Source organism: Saccopteryx leptura, chromosome 2 (assembly GCF_036850995.1).
Source record: "Saccopteryx leptura isolate mSacLep1 chromosome 2, mSacLep1_pri_phased_curated, whole genome shotgun sequence".
Taxonomy (NCBI): Eukaryota; Metazoa; Chordata; class Mammalia; order Chiroptera; family Emballonuridae; genus Saccopteryx; species Saccopteryx leptura.
This window is the reverse complement of record NC_089504.1, coordinates 202,473,553-202,487,462: the sequence shown is the minus strand read 5'-3', so window position 1 is coordinate 202,487,462 and position 13,910 is coordinate 202,473,553. Positions and strand designations below refer to the sequence as shown.

Below are 13,910 nucleotides of genomic sequence, written 5' to 3'. Positions count from 1 at the left end.
CTTCTTCTTTTTCAATATGGATGCCTTTTATTTCTTTCTCTTGTCTGATTGTTCTGCCCAGAACTTCTAGCACCACGTAAAATAAGAGTGGAGAGAGAGGACAACTCTGTCTTGTTACTGATTTAAGGTGGAAAGTCCTCAGTTTTATGCCACTTAATATGATGTTGGCTGATGGTTTATCATATATGCCCTTTATCATGTTGAGAAATTTTCCTTCTATACCCATTTTGTTGAGTTTCTTAAACATAAAGTTGTGTTGTATTTTATCTAATGCCTTTTCTGCATCTATTGATAAGATCATGTGGTTTTTGTTCTTTGTTTTGGTGATATGGTGTATTACATTAACCGTTTTACATATGTTGAACCAACCTTGAGATTCTGGGATGAATCCCACTTGATCATGATGTATTATTTTTTTAATATGTTGTGATAATCCATTTTCCAATATTTTGTTTTTTTTATTTTAGCATCTGTATTCATTAGTGATATTGGTCTGTAGTTTTCTTTTTTTGTGCCGTCCTTGCCAGGTTTTGGTATGAAGGTTATGTTGGCCTCATAAAATGTGTTTGGATGTATTGCTTCTTCAATTTTTTGGAAGACTTTGAGTAAAATAGGAGCCAAGTCTTTGAATGTTTGAAAGAATTTACTAGTATAACCGTCTCAGCCTGGACTTTTATTTTTGGGGAGGTTTTTAATAGTTTTTTCTATTTCCTCCCTGATAATTGGTCTGTTTAGGCTTTCTGCTTCTTCAAGACTCAGTCTAGGAAGGTTGTATTGTTCTAGGAATTTATTCATTTCTTCTAGATTGTTGAATTTGGTGGCATAACGTTTTTCATAGTAGTCTACAATAATTCTTTGTATATCTATGATGTCTGTGGCGAGTTCTCCTCTTTCATTTTGGATTTTGTTTATATGAGTCTTTTCTCTTTTTTCCTTGGTTAGTCTTACCAAGGGTTTGTCAATTTTGTTGATCTTTTCAAAGAACCAGCTCCTTGTTTTGTTAATTTTTCTGTAGTTTTTTTGTTCTCTATTTCATTTATTTCTGCTCTGATTTTTATTATTTCCTTTCTTCTGCTGGTTTTGGGTTGTCCTTGTTTTGTTCTTCTAATTCCTTAAGGTGTGAAGTTAAGTGGTTCACTTGGGCTCTCCCTTGTTCGCTCATATAGGCCTGAAGTGATATGAACTTTCCTCTTATTGCTGCTTTTGCTGCATCCCAGAGATTCTGATATGTCGTATTGTCATTTTCATTTCTCTGTATATATCTTTTGATCTCTGCGCTTATTTGTTCTTTGACCCATTCATTTTTTAAAAGTATGTTGTTTAGTTTCCACACTTTTGTGGGTTTTTTCCCTCTTTTTTGCAGTTGAATTCTAGTTTCAAGGCTTTAGGACCAGAAAATAGGCTTGGTACACTTTCAATTTTTCTTAATTTGCTGATGTTATTTTTGTGGCCCGGCATATGGTCAATTTTTTAGAATGTTTCATGTACACTAAAGAAATATGTATACTCTGTAGCTTTGGGATAAAGTGTGCTGTAGATGTCTATCATATCCAGGTGCTTTAGTGTTTCATTTAAGGCCAATATATCTTTATTGATTTTCTGTTTGGATGAACAATATAGAGCCATCAGCGGTGTATTGAGGTCTCCAATATGATTGTATTTTTGTCAGTTTTTGTTTTTAGGTCAATAAGTAGCTGTCTTATATATATTGTTGCTCCTTGGTTTGGTGCATATATATTAAGGATTGTTATGTCTTCTTGATTCAGTATCTCCTTAATCATTATGAAATGACCATTTTTGTCTCTGAGTACTTTTTCTGTCTTGTAGTCAGCATTATTAGATATCAGTATTGCTACACCTGATTTTTTTTTTGGATGTTAGTTGCTTAGAGTATTGTTTTCCAGCCTTTCACTTTGAATTTGTTTTTATCCTTGTTGCTTAGATGTGTTTTTTATAGGCAGCATACAGTTGGATTTTCTTTTTTAATCCATTCTGCTACTCTGTGTCTTTTTATTGGAGAGTTTAATCCATTTACATTTAGTGTATTTATTGACACTTGTGGGTTCCCTATTGACATTTTATAAATTGCTTTTTTGTTAGTTTTGTATCTTGTTTGATTCTTCTCTTTTGTTTTTCTATCGTTTGTTTTTGTTTCTTTGTATTCCATACTTCTTTCCTCTGTTGCTATGTTTTTTAAGTCATTTGCTTCTGTGGCGGTTTGCTTGAGGGTGATTACCATTAAATAATTATTATGCTATATCATACTCATTGTAGTACCCTATCTTATGAGTGTTTCTGCAGTTCATTGTTATTTGCTACTGTTAATCTTTGTCCTCTCCCCTTTTATTTTGCTTTTGTTGTCACAGTTTAAATTTGGTTTTATTGTGTGTTCTTGGTGGAGCTTTTATTTTTGGTTTTGTTTTGTTTTGTTCTTCAAATGTGGTTGGAAAACCCCCTTTAGTATTACCTGGAGTGTGGAATTTCTGATGATAAATTCCCTCATCTTTTCTATATTTGTGAATGTTTTTATTTCTCCTTCGTATTTGATGGATAGCTTTGATGGGTATATTATTCTTGGCTGAAAGTTTCTCCCTCTCAGGGCTTTAAATATTGGGGTCCACTTTCTTCTAGCTTGTAAAGTTTCTGCTGCGAAATCTGGTGATAATTTAATAGGCATTCCTTTATATGTAGTATGCTTCTTTTCTCTGGCTGCCTTGAGAATTTTTTCTTTGTCGTTGGTTTGTGCCATTTTCATTATGATGTTCCTTGGAGTAGGTTTGTTGTGGTTAAGAAAACTTGTTGTTTTGTTTGTTTCTTGAATTTGAGGCTTTAGTTCTTTCCACTGGCTTTGGAAGTTCTTGTCTATTATTTGTTTGAAGATATTCTTCATTCCATTTTCTCCTCCTTCTCCCTCTGATATACCTATTATTCTTATGTTATTCTTTTTGATGGAGTCAGAAAATTCCTGTAGGGTATTCTCATTTTTTTTTAAATTTTTGAGTCTCTCTCTTCTCTCTGTTGTGCCTGAAGTTTCTTGTCTTCTATGTCACTAATCCTACCTTCTATCTGGCCTGTTCTATTAGCTAAGCTTGTTACCTCGTTTTTCAGTTCATGAATTGAGTTTTTCATCTCTGTGTGATTTGTTTTTATAGTTTCAATTTTCTTGGTAATATATTCTTTATGTTTGTTGAGTTGTTTTCTGAGCTCTCTAAATTGCCTTTCTGTGTTTTCTTGTGTATCTCTGAGTATTTTTAGGATTTCTATTTTAAATTCTCTGTCATTTAGCTCCAAGGTTTCCAATATATTAAATTTTTTCTCCATAGATTTTTCTACATCTATCTGTGCTACTTCTCTATCTTTTGTATCCATGATATTTGATTTCCTTTTTCTTAATGGCATCTGAGGGTGGTTTTTGTTAATAGCACTAATGAAAATTAATAAAGAATAAAAAGTAAAAAAAAAAGTAATGAAAAATGGAAAAAAAATTTGGAAAAAAGAATAAAAACAAAAAAACCAATAATTTATTATCCCTCCCCCTTTTTTTTCTTCTCTTCCCCTCCTTTCCTCTCCTCCTTAGGAAAATATCATGATGAACTCTGAATTATATTATGCTAAATGGAACAAAAACTGTCTATAATGGAGGGCCTTTGTTGGGGGGAATGGTTCAAAGGGCAAAAACGGAAGTAGGGACCCACAAAATGCAAAAAAGGAAGAAGTTTTGGTCAAGTATAAAATAATTTGCTTGTAAGTGATGGTCAACAATGAGGATAAGAGGGAAACAGAAAAAAGGAAAAAAAATAACTATTGTATTAAGTGGAGCAAAAACTAAATAGAATGGAGATCCCGGGTTGGGAGGAATGCTTATGAATTAAAAAGTGAGGTAAAAATCACCCAAAATGCCACAAAAAAAATACGAATCCCAAATTAAATAATTTGTTTATGATTGAGGATAGAATGAGAGGAAAAGTAAAAGGAGAAAAGAAAAACTTAATAGAGAGGGAGAAATAAGAACAAGGAGAAAAGGAAAAGAAGAGAAAAGAAAAAAACAAAAAGAAGGAGAGAGAGAGAGTTAAGGGTTTTGCAGTGTAACCCTCATGAAGAGTAAGAAAGAAGAAAAGAAATAAAATGTTACACTTACAGGTAGTGTAGTTCAAGAAGAGGACAGAATAAGACGGGCAGAGAATTAAAGGACCAAGGTGGGGAAAATAGTAATAGTAATAATGAAGGCAAGAGGATGAAAGAAACAAAAAAAATAGTGGAACAAGTTATAAAGTCTATGGATTTTTCTTGATTTCAAGAGGTTAACTTCTTCCTTTTTCATTCTTCTCCCTCTTCCTGTTCGGTGACTCTATACCTTGGCTCTGCCCCTGTGGCATGCTTTGGTAGAGATTTGCAGTTGATGAGACTCTACGGTGATGCCATATATTAGGCTTCAGTCTCGTTGGTAGTGAAGGCTTGTTAGCATTTGCAGGCTCCGACATGAGAGAGTCTGTTTTCATGGAGCCTCTCTCCTAGTCTCCCCTTCCTGAATTAGCAGCCTGATGATCCAGCTACAAGGCTGCTGCTGCCTCTGTGTGAGGAGTAAAAGGCTCAAAGAGCTGTCAAATCCCCACTCTATCCCCACTCAATGCAGGGCTCTGGGTAAGGCTCTGGCAGTCACAGCCGCCAGCATAATCAGGCAGGGCTGGGAGCCAGATGCTCTCAAGGTGACTTTCTATGAGCCTCCAGGCCTGTTCAGCACACCTAGAATTCTGTAGGACCACTCTCCCCAGGATTTCCACACTTTGTAACCTGTTTTGGCTGGGAAGAAGATGCTATAATCACTGCCTGCAGAACAGGAGGTCTTAACATCTGCCAAGTCCCTCTTTTTAGCATATATCCCTGAGTATGAAAGCTCTGACAATCAGAAGTTGCTCCCACCCCTTTAGCAAGAGGCACTAAAAAATATCATGCCTCTTGTCTTAGATCCCTGAACTGAGAGAGATCTTGTCAGTTAGAGCTGCTTAGGTCAGTTGGGAGGTGAGCAGACTGGATTAAGCTAATTTCAGTGATTGGATCCGTTGATCTGCTACAGAAAGGACTGCAAGCTGCCCGGGCGCCTCTCCCCCTATGCTTGATTGTTAGCTTGAATGGCTGGGTGAGGTGCCCCTCCCACCCAGAGAAGCTCAGGTGTAGGGAAGTTCACTTTGGTGCACTCCCTGTGCGCCGCTGGCAGCTGCTGCTCATGGTGCACGTGTTTGCTTGAGGTGTGTGGATTTGCTAGTGTGGGCTGGTTCACCACAGGCACACTTTTTCCTCAGCTTGAATGAATGTCCGTGTGGCAGCCTAGGCTCCTCCACACCCTTAGCCCCCCCACCCCCTGACTCTCAGTTCCAAGTGAAAGCAGCCTTTACTCAGGTTAGTGAGGAAGGCAAAGTGTTTTTTTGTTCAACTTCTTTCATTCAGAGTTGATTATATATTTAGTCAATTTTCCGCTTGACCCTACCTTTGCCTTCAGTGTGTGGAACTCCCGGACGCTCCAAGAAATTTTTTTTTGCCTCTGGTTGATGAACTTGTTGAAATTTTGGGAGATTTGTCAGTCGCGCTCCTCACAACTCCATTTCTCTGACGTCACTGGGTTTTTTTAATCATTAGTTTATTATGAAAGGTTTCAATATTGGTGGCTATTATGAAAGTGACTTAGAAAGGGAGAGAGAGGTAACTTCTTTCCTTTCCCTTGGTAAGGGAAGAAGTGGATGAAATAAGAAAAATTAAGGCAGAGTAAAAAAGAAATAGAAATTATTTGATAGAATATAGGTTTTTAACTTTTTTATTTTTATTGATTGATTTAGAGCTGTAAAAAGCCATCAGTTAAGTTTTTGTAAAACAATTTGGTCTAGTTATTTCATATTGGTTGATTTCTAAGTACTACACTAACACTAGAAAATAACCTTATTATCTTCAAGTACCAGAACCACCTCCAAAAGCTGCTGAAGAGGCTGAAGCACCTCCAGCCACAGTCACAAAAACAGAAAAGAAAATTTTGAACCAGCATAAGGTACAAACTTACTGACACTTTCTTAATTGTTTCTAAAAATGCAAATATACGTCATTTAAAATATCATTACACTGGCATTACAATTTGAATGTGACCTTTAATCTAGTCAGCTTAACTGTCTTTACCATGTCACTCTTATGTGCAATTGGCTAATGACCATCCCATTTTAAATAAATTACTAAGTTTTAAACACTAGAAAAAAATATATTTATGATCAGTGAGATGAACAATACCACCAGGACCAATAAAATTGCCTTCTAATATTTTCCAAATATTTTGTTTAAAATACAAATGTACTTAGATTAAATTTTTGATTAGGTGAATATGTATATCAATTTTAGTATCTTCTAAGACTTGTCTGCCTAATTTTGGTTTGACTTTGTAAAACACATTAAAAATACTGTGTTAACCTGCTTATTGTTGTGGACATTTTTAGTGCCTGAAATAAAGCCAGCAATACCTTTCCCTGGATCTGAACCCAAGCCAAAGTCTGAACCAGGTGAGTAAGCTTATTCTCAATGCCAACAGCATATTTCTTCATGTTTTACATGAATAATGTGTAGTTCATAAGAAAATGTCAGTACACAACAAATGATTTCTGTTGCAATATATCATTACATTTTATTTAATACAATAAATATAAAATATATTATTGTATAACATGTGGATTATATTATAGTTAGAAAATATTCTCTGAAGAACTAGATATTTGAACATTTTCAAGTTACATCAGAAGAAGGAAATAAGCCACCAAAATAGGTTTTAGGAAATGACAAACATATACAATAATGCAATGGAGATCTTTTTACAGAAGTGAAAACAATCAAACCCTCCCATGGAGACTGCTCCAACCCCTATCACTGCCCCTGGGACAGTACCAGTAGTTGGAAAGAAAGGTAATTTTTCTGTACTTTTCTTGTTGATTGTTTTGATGACTTAATAAAAATATTCATACTTGAATTTAAGTCCTCATTATGTTGAAACAGGCATCATTTCAACTGTGGGGGTTCATTAATTTTTTTTTAGATTTTATTTATTGATTTTAGGAAAGGGGAAAGAGAGAGAGAAGCAACAACTTGTAATTGTTTCAGTTGAGTTTTCACTGATTGCTTCTTGCATGTACCTTGACTGCACAAACCTGGGGTTTCAAATCAGTGACCTCAGTGTTTCAGGTTGATGCTCTATCCACTGCACCACCACTGGCAAGGCAATATAAATTTTTGATTAATCTTTCTTCATCTGATATCTTTTACTACCTAATTTCTCACCTAATGGTTCATATTGTTTTGATTGGAATGTATATCCCAGTGATGCATCACTTCCTTATATGCTTTTGAGAGTAAATAATGAATATGTTCAAGGTTGATTAAAACTGAAGAGACAGACAGACATTTTCTGAAGACATGCATACAGGCTGACCTGTGGTGGCACAGTGAATAAAGCATCAACTTGGAACACTGAGGTCACAGGTTTGAAACCCTGGGCAAGGCACATATGGGAGTTGATGTTTCCTGCTCCTTCCCCCTACCCCATCTATAATCTGCCTCTCCTTTCTCATATGAATAAAGTCTTTAAAAAAAAGAAAAGAAAAGACATGCATACAGAAATTCTATGGAGCCTTAGATTTTCCATGTTCTCAGTAGAAATCATTTCTCTCTGTTTCTCTCTCCCTCTCTCTTTTTTTTTAGTGAGAAAGTGACTGAGAGAAGGAGACAGAGAGAGAGAGGGACAGAGAGAGACAAACAGACAGGAAGGGAGAGAGATGAGAAGCATCAGTTCTTCATTGTGGTGCTTTAGCTGTTCATTGATTGCTTTCTCATATGTGCCTTGACCTGGGGACTCCAGCAGAGTGAATGACCCCTTGCTCAAGCCAGTGACCTTGGGCTCAAATCAGTGACCTTGGGCTTTAAGCCAGGGACTATAGGGTGATGTCTGTGAGCCCATGCTCAAGCCAGAAACCCGTGCTCAAGCTGGTGAGCCCACATCAAGCCAGATGAGCCCGCGCTCAAGCTGGTGACCTCAGGGTTGTGAACCTGGGTCCTCTGCATCCCAGTCCAATACTCTATCCACTGCGGTGCCACCTGGTCATGTTCATTTCTCATTAAAATGAGAAATTAGGATAATGAAAATGTTCTGGAGATGGATAGTTTTGATGGCTGTATAACATTCTGAATATACTTAATGCAACTGAATTGCATATTTAAAAATGGTTAAAATGGTAAATTTTATGGTAGATATATTTTACTACAATAAAAAAAAGACTGCATACTTCAGCCTTGAAATCTATATAAGAATTTAGATCAATAATAATTCCTTTTTTTTAAGTGAGAGAAAGGAGTTAGTGAGACAGACTCTTGCATACACCCTAAGATCCACCCAGCAACCCCTGTTTGGGGCCAATGCTCAAATCAACCAAGCTATTCTTAGTGCTTGAGTCTGACACTTGGACCAGCCAAGCTATCCTCAGCGCCTAGGGCTGACACTTGAACTAATCAAGACACTGGCTATAAAAGAGGAAGAGGGAGAGAAGGGGGACAGGTAGAGGTAGAGAAGCAGATGGTCATTTCTTCTCCTGTGTGCCCTGACCGGGAATAAAACCTGGGATGTTCATACATCAGGACAATGTTCTATCCACTGAGTCAGCCAGCTAGGACTAATTTTCTTAAATGTACTAAGTGACATAATTATCTCAGGTACAAACTTAAAGTGCTATTAGTAGTTCCTTACTTAAGCGATAATCTCAAAACCAGAAATGATTTAATGTGTTTTGATCATTGATAAATACTCATCCTAATTATTTGGTCTTTGACTAGTAACTAACTCTCTTTACATTTTAATTTCTTAGTATGTAAATTAAGAATAATGATTATATTTGCCCTGTTGGATTACTGAGAGCAGTAAATAAATATATATGAAGCACTTAGCACAGTGCATGGCACATAGTAAGCCCTATAGAAATGTTGGGGTTTTATTGTATTTAATAAAATGATACAGTATGTTATATGCTTTGGTTATAGCATAATTTTAACATTTATTTTAATATAATTTATCACTGATATTTATGATTTGGACATTCTTATTTTTAAAATTTATAATTTCAATGTGATACCTTCTATTAGTTTAGAAAAAAACAGCAACTGTCATTGAGTTAATTAACTATGTATAAAAATAAAGCTTTTTTTGCATTCCTAGAGGCCAAAGCTTAGAAAACTGGTTCTATAATTTATACTCCCCATACATTAATAATTGAATTAAATTGTAAATATAGGAACCTCCTTTCTTCTCCTTTAGTTTGTTGTATAAATAGGGGAAATCTTCAAAGGAATCCATATATATGTGGCTCATATACCTTTTTTCCCCCTTAATCTTGCCTGCATTTGTCTGCTCAGTTTTAAAAAAAAAGGCTTTAGGTGACTTTTAGGTTATTTCCCTTTCTCGTACATTGACTCCTTGTTGACAAAAACATATCCTTGGTTCACATAACCAGCACATAAGTAAACATATAAAATACTTTGCATAACTAGGTAAGAGTAAACTCTTCCTCACAAGGTAAGAGTAAGCCTTGTAGAAATGAAAGAAGAATAAAGGCACTTGCTGAAAATAACTTTTTACTCCTAAATATGTTGGCAGTTTAGCTGAGTCACATTGTCTTCAGAATATGTTTCTTGGAAATATCAAAAATATCTATTGAAATGTCTATTCTTGGCCCTGGCTGGGTTGCTCAGTGGATAGAGTATTTTCCCAGCATGCTAATGTTGTGGGTTCAATGCCAGGTCAGGGTACATATGAAAAGCAATCAGTGAGTGAAGAACTAAATGGAAAAATTAAGTGGAAAAATAAGTTGATGCTTCTCCCTCTCTCTCCCTCTTCCCCTTTCTCTGCTTTTTTCTATTTCTGAAATTGACTAAGAAAGTTACTCCCTCTCTTTCTCTGTCTCTCTCTCAAATCAGTAGAAAAATTTTTAAAAAGAAAGAAAAGAAATGTCTATTTCTGTAGAAGTCATATAAATAAAAGCAATTTCTCTTTATGTGTTAATATTTATAATAAAGAACATGATTCTCCTCATAGGCTTACTAAGTATAAAATGAGTCTGAGAATTGTTTAAATGTTGAGTTTTCTTTTTTATTTCAGAGGCCAAAACACCTAAAGAGGAAGCTGCCAAGCCAAAAGGTCCTATCAAAGGTAAAATTCATTTCCCTGTAACCTGAATTGTACGCTATCACTCTGGGAAACTTTTTGTTCAAGGGTAATTTTACATTCAACAGGAAAAGTTTTTCAAAATCTATAAAGATCTTTGCTATTCCTTTTATTTTCAAGTGAGAGGAGGGGAGATAGACTCCCGCATGCACCCTGCAACACCCATCTAGGGCCGATGCTTGAATCAGCCAAGCCATACTCAGCACCTGGGGCCAATGCTTGAAATAATTAAGCCACTGGCTGTCAAAGGGGAAGAGATAGAGAGAAAAGGAGGATAGGGAAGGGGAGAAAAGCAGATGGTCACTTGTTCTGTATGATTGATCAAGAAGCAAACTCAGGAAGTCCATACACCAGTCCGACACTCTCTATCCACTGAGCTAGTATGTATGTCTTCTGATATTTCAAACAATACACCTCTAATATTATCCAAGTAGGTACTACATGTATAGCCAACAATATTTTAGTATAATGAACCCTATACATTTTTAGCTTCATTCTTCATATACATCAGGGGTCCCCAAACTACAGCCCGCGGGCCACATGCAGCCCCCTGAGGCCATTTATCCGGCCCCTGCTGCACTTCCAGAAGGGGCACCTCTTTCATTGGTGGTCAATGAAAGGAGCACAATGACCATCTCATTAGCCAAAAGCAGGCCCATAGTTCCCATTGAAATACTGGTCAGTTTCTTGATTTAAATTTATTGTTTTTTTATTTTAAATAATATATTTGTTCCCGTTTTGTTTTTTTTCTTTAAAATAAGATATGTGCAGTGTGCATAGGGATTTGTTCATAGTTTTTTTTTATAGTCTAGCCCTCCAACGGTCTGAGGGACAGTGAACTGGCCCCCCGTGTAAAAAGTTTGGGGACCCCTGATATACATGGTAGTTCTACATGATGAATAAAATAATTACATATTAATCTGGACATTATTTGGGTTGAAAACTTGAGAAAATGAAGAACATTTGTTATTCACAGATTCTTCATGCTATCTCATATTCCCATCTGGAAGAAGGCAGTATATTGAATTGATCTTTCAATCTCACAGTCTTTCATTTTCTGTTTTGTCTTCTAATTGTTCTATCACTGGTTTCATCCAGCAGGAAGCCAAATATGCACTTTCCAACCCTTCTGGAAATCCCAAATCAGCTTTTAATTTTATTTTGTTTAGGTGTAGCCAAAAAGACACCATAGAAGCTGACAGAAAAAGTTGAGACCAGGAAGTGGTGGAGAGAAGCTGCCTGATGAAGCCCCATTCACCTACGGCTGAAGGCTTTGCTGCTCAAGTTTGTCAAAGAAGAGAGTGACGTCACGGAAATGGCGCCGTGAGCAGCGCGTCCGACAGATCTCCCCAAAATCACAACAAATTTATCAACTAGAAACAGGAAAATTTATCTTCGGAGCATTCCGGAGTTCCACACAAACTGAAAGCGAAAGGACTATTATCACTTGAATCTGAGAGATGAGGGTGTGGAGGAAGCTACCGCAGGGACGTTCATTCAAGCCGCGAGGAAGTGCGCCTGTGGTGAGTCAGCCCGCACTCGGGAGCCGCGAGCCGCCGCCGCGAGCCGCCGCTGCGAGCCGCCGCCGTGAGCCGCCACCGCGAGCAGCCACAAGCAGCGCCCGGTCCGGTTGCAGACCGAGCACTGCTAACGTTCCCAGCGGCCCGCGCACGGGGAGCGGGAGAGGCCCCAGGGCGGTATTCCCTACTTGGGAGATTCTCTCCGCGGGCGGGGCACCTCACCCAGCCATTCAAGCTAACAATCAAGCGTTGGGGGAGGGTTGGGGGAGGGGCATGCGCAGGCAGCCTGAAATACCTTCGGGAGCACAGCTGCGACCCAATTACTGAAATTAACTTAACCCGTGAAATCTGCGCACCCTCGGTTCTAATTGATAAGATCTCTCTCAGTTCACCGACCCAAGACAAGAGGCGTGATATTTTTTAGTGCCTCTCGCTAAAGGGGCGGGGGCAACTTCTGATTGATAGAGCCTCCATATTCAGGGATAAACGCTAAAAAGAAGGACTTGGCAGATAATAAGATCTATACTACACTAGTCGCAAGTAGAGACTAGTGCCTCTTCTTCCCAGCCAAAACAGGCTACAAAGTGTGGAAAGCCTGGGTTGAGAGGTCCAACTGAATGCTAGGCGCTGAACAGTCACCTTGACAACAACTGACTCCCACCCCGCCTGATTACACTGGAGGCCCTGACTGCCAGAGCCTTTCCCAAAGCCTTGCACTGAGTGGGGATAGAGTGGGGATTTCCCAGGTCTTTGAGCCTCTTACTCCCCAGGCAGAAGCAGTGGCAGCCTTATAGCTGGATCACCAGGCTGCTAATTCAGGAAGGGGGGACTAGGAGAGAGAATCCAGGAAAGCAAACTCTCTCATCGTTGGACCCTGCAAACGCCAACAAGCCTTGACTACCAGCAAGACTAAAGCCAATTATATGACATTGCCATAGAATCCCATCAACTGCAAATCCCTACCTAAGTGTGACATAGGGGCAGAGCCTGGGGTACAGAGTCACCGACCAGGAAGAGGGAGAGAAAAGAAAAAAGAAGAAGTTAACATCACAAAATCAAGAAAAATCCACAGACTTTACAACTTGTTCCACTAATTTTTTTGTTGTTGTTGTTGTTGTTGTTTGTTTCTTCTATCTTATTGCCTTTATTTCCTCCACCTCGGTCCTTCTATTCTCTGCCCATCTTATGCTTCCCTTTTCTTGAACTACACTACCCATAAGTGTTACATTTTATTTCTCTTCTTCATCCTCACCCTTCTTTGGGGTTATACTCCAGGACACTTAACTCTCACTCTCTCCTCTTTTGTTTTGTTTTTTTTTTGTTTTGTTTTGCTTTATTTTGTTTTTTTCTCTTCCTTTTTTATTTCTTCCTTCGTTTTTCTCTTTTTCTTATTTTTTCCTTTCTATTCGTTTTTTCTTTTCTCGTTTTACTTTCCTCCCATTTAATCCTCAATCACGAACAAATTAGTTAATTTGGGACTCAAGGATTTTTTTGGCTTTATTTTTCTTTTTCGCTTTTGTTTTTGTTTTTTTCTTGTTTGTTTATTTTTGTGGCATTTTGGGTCCTCCCAATCCAAGGTCTCCATTGTATTTGGTCTTCGCTCCACTTAATACAACAGATTTTTACTTATTATTATTATTTTTTTCTTCTTTATTGTTCCTTTTTTTGTCCTTTTTTCTGGTTCCCTCTTATCCCTCTCATTATATCTCTTAGTTGACCATCACCCGCAGGCAGATCATCTTATGCTTGTCTAAGATTTTCTTCCTTTTTTTTTTTTTTTTTTTTTTTTTTTGCATTTAGTAGGTCCCTACTCCCCCTTTTTTTTTTGCCCCTTGAACTCTTCACCGCAAACCAGGCCCTCCATTATAGGCACGATATTTCCCTGAGGAGGGGAGAGGAGGGAAAGAGAAGAAAGAAAAAAAGGGGGAAATAATAAATTATTACTGCTTTTTTTTGTGGAATGTTTTACCCTTTTTTTTTTTGTTTGTTTTTACTTTTTACTCTTTATTAATTCTAATTAGTGCTATCAACAAGACCACCCTCAGATGCCAATAAGAAAGAGGAAATCGAATATTATGGATACAAAGAAAGAGAGGTAACACAAATAGATGTGGAAAAATCTATGGAGAAAAGACTTAACATATTGGAAGCCTTGG

The 13,910-nt window shown here is 37.5% G+C and overlaps 1 pseudogene; it reads left to right on the top strand.

Annotated features, from left to right (window-relative positions):
• LOC136391771 (titin-like) overlaps positions 1-13,910 on the top strand; it is a 93,179-nt pseudogene that overhangs the window by 38,008 nt on the left and 41,261 nt on the right.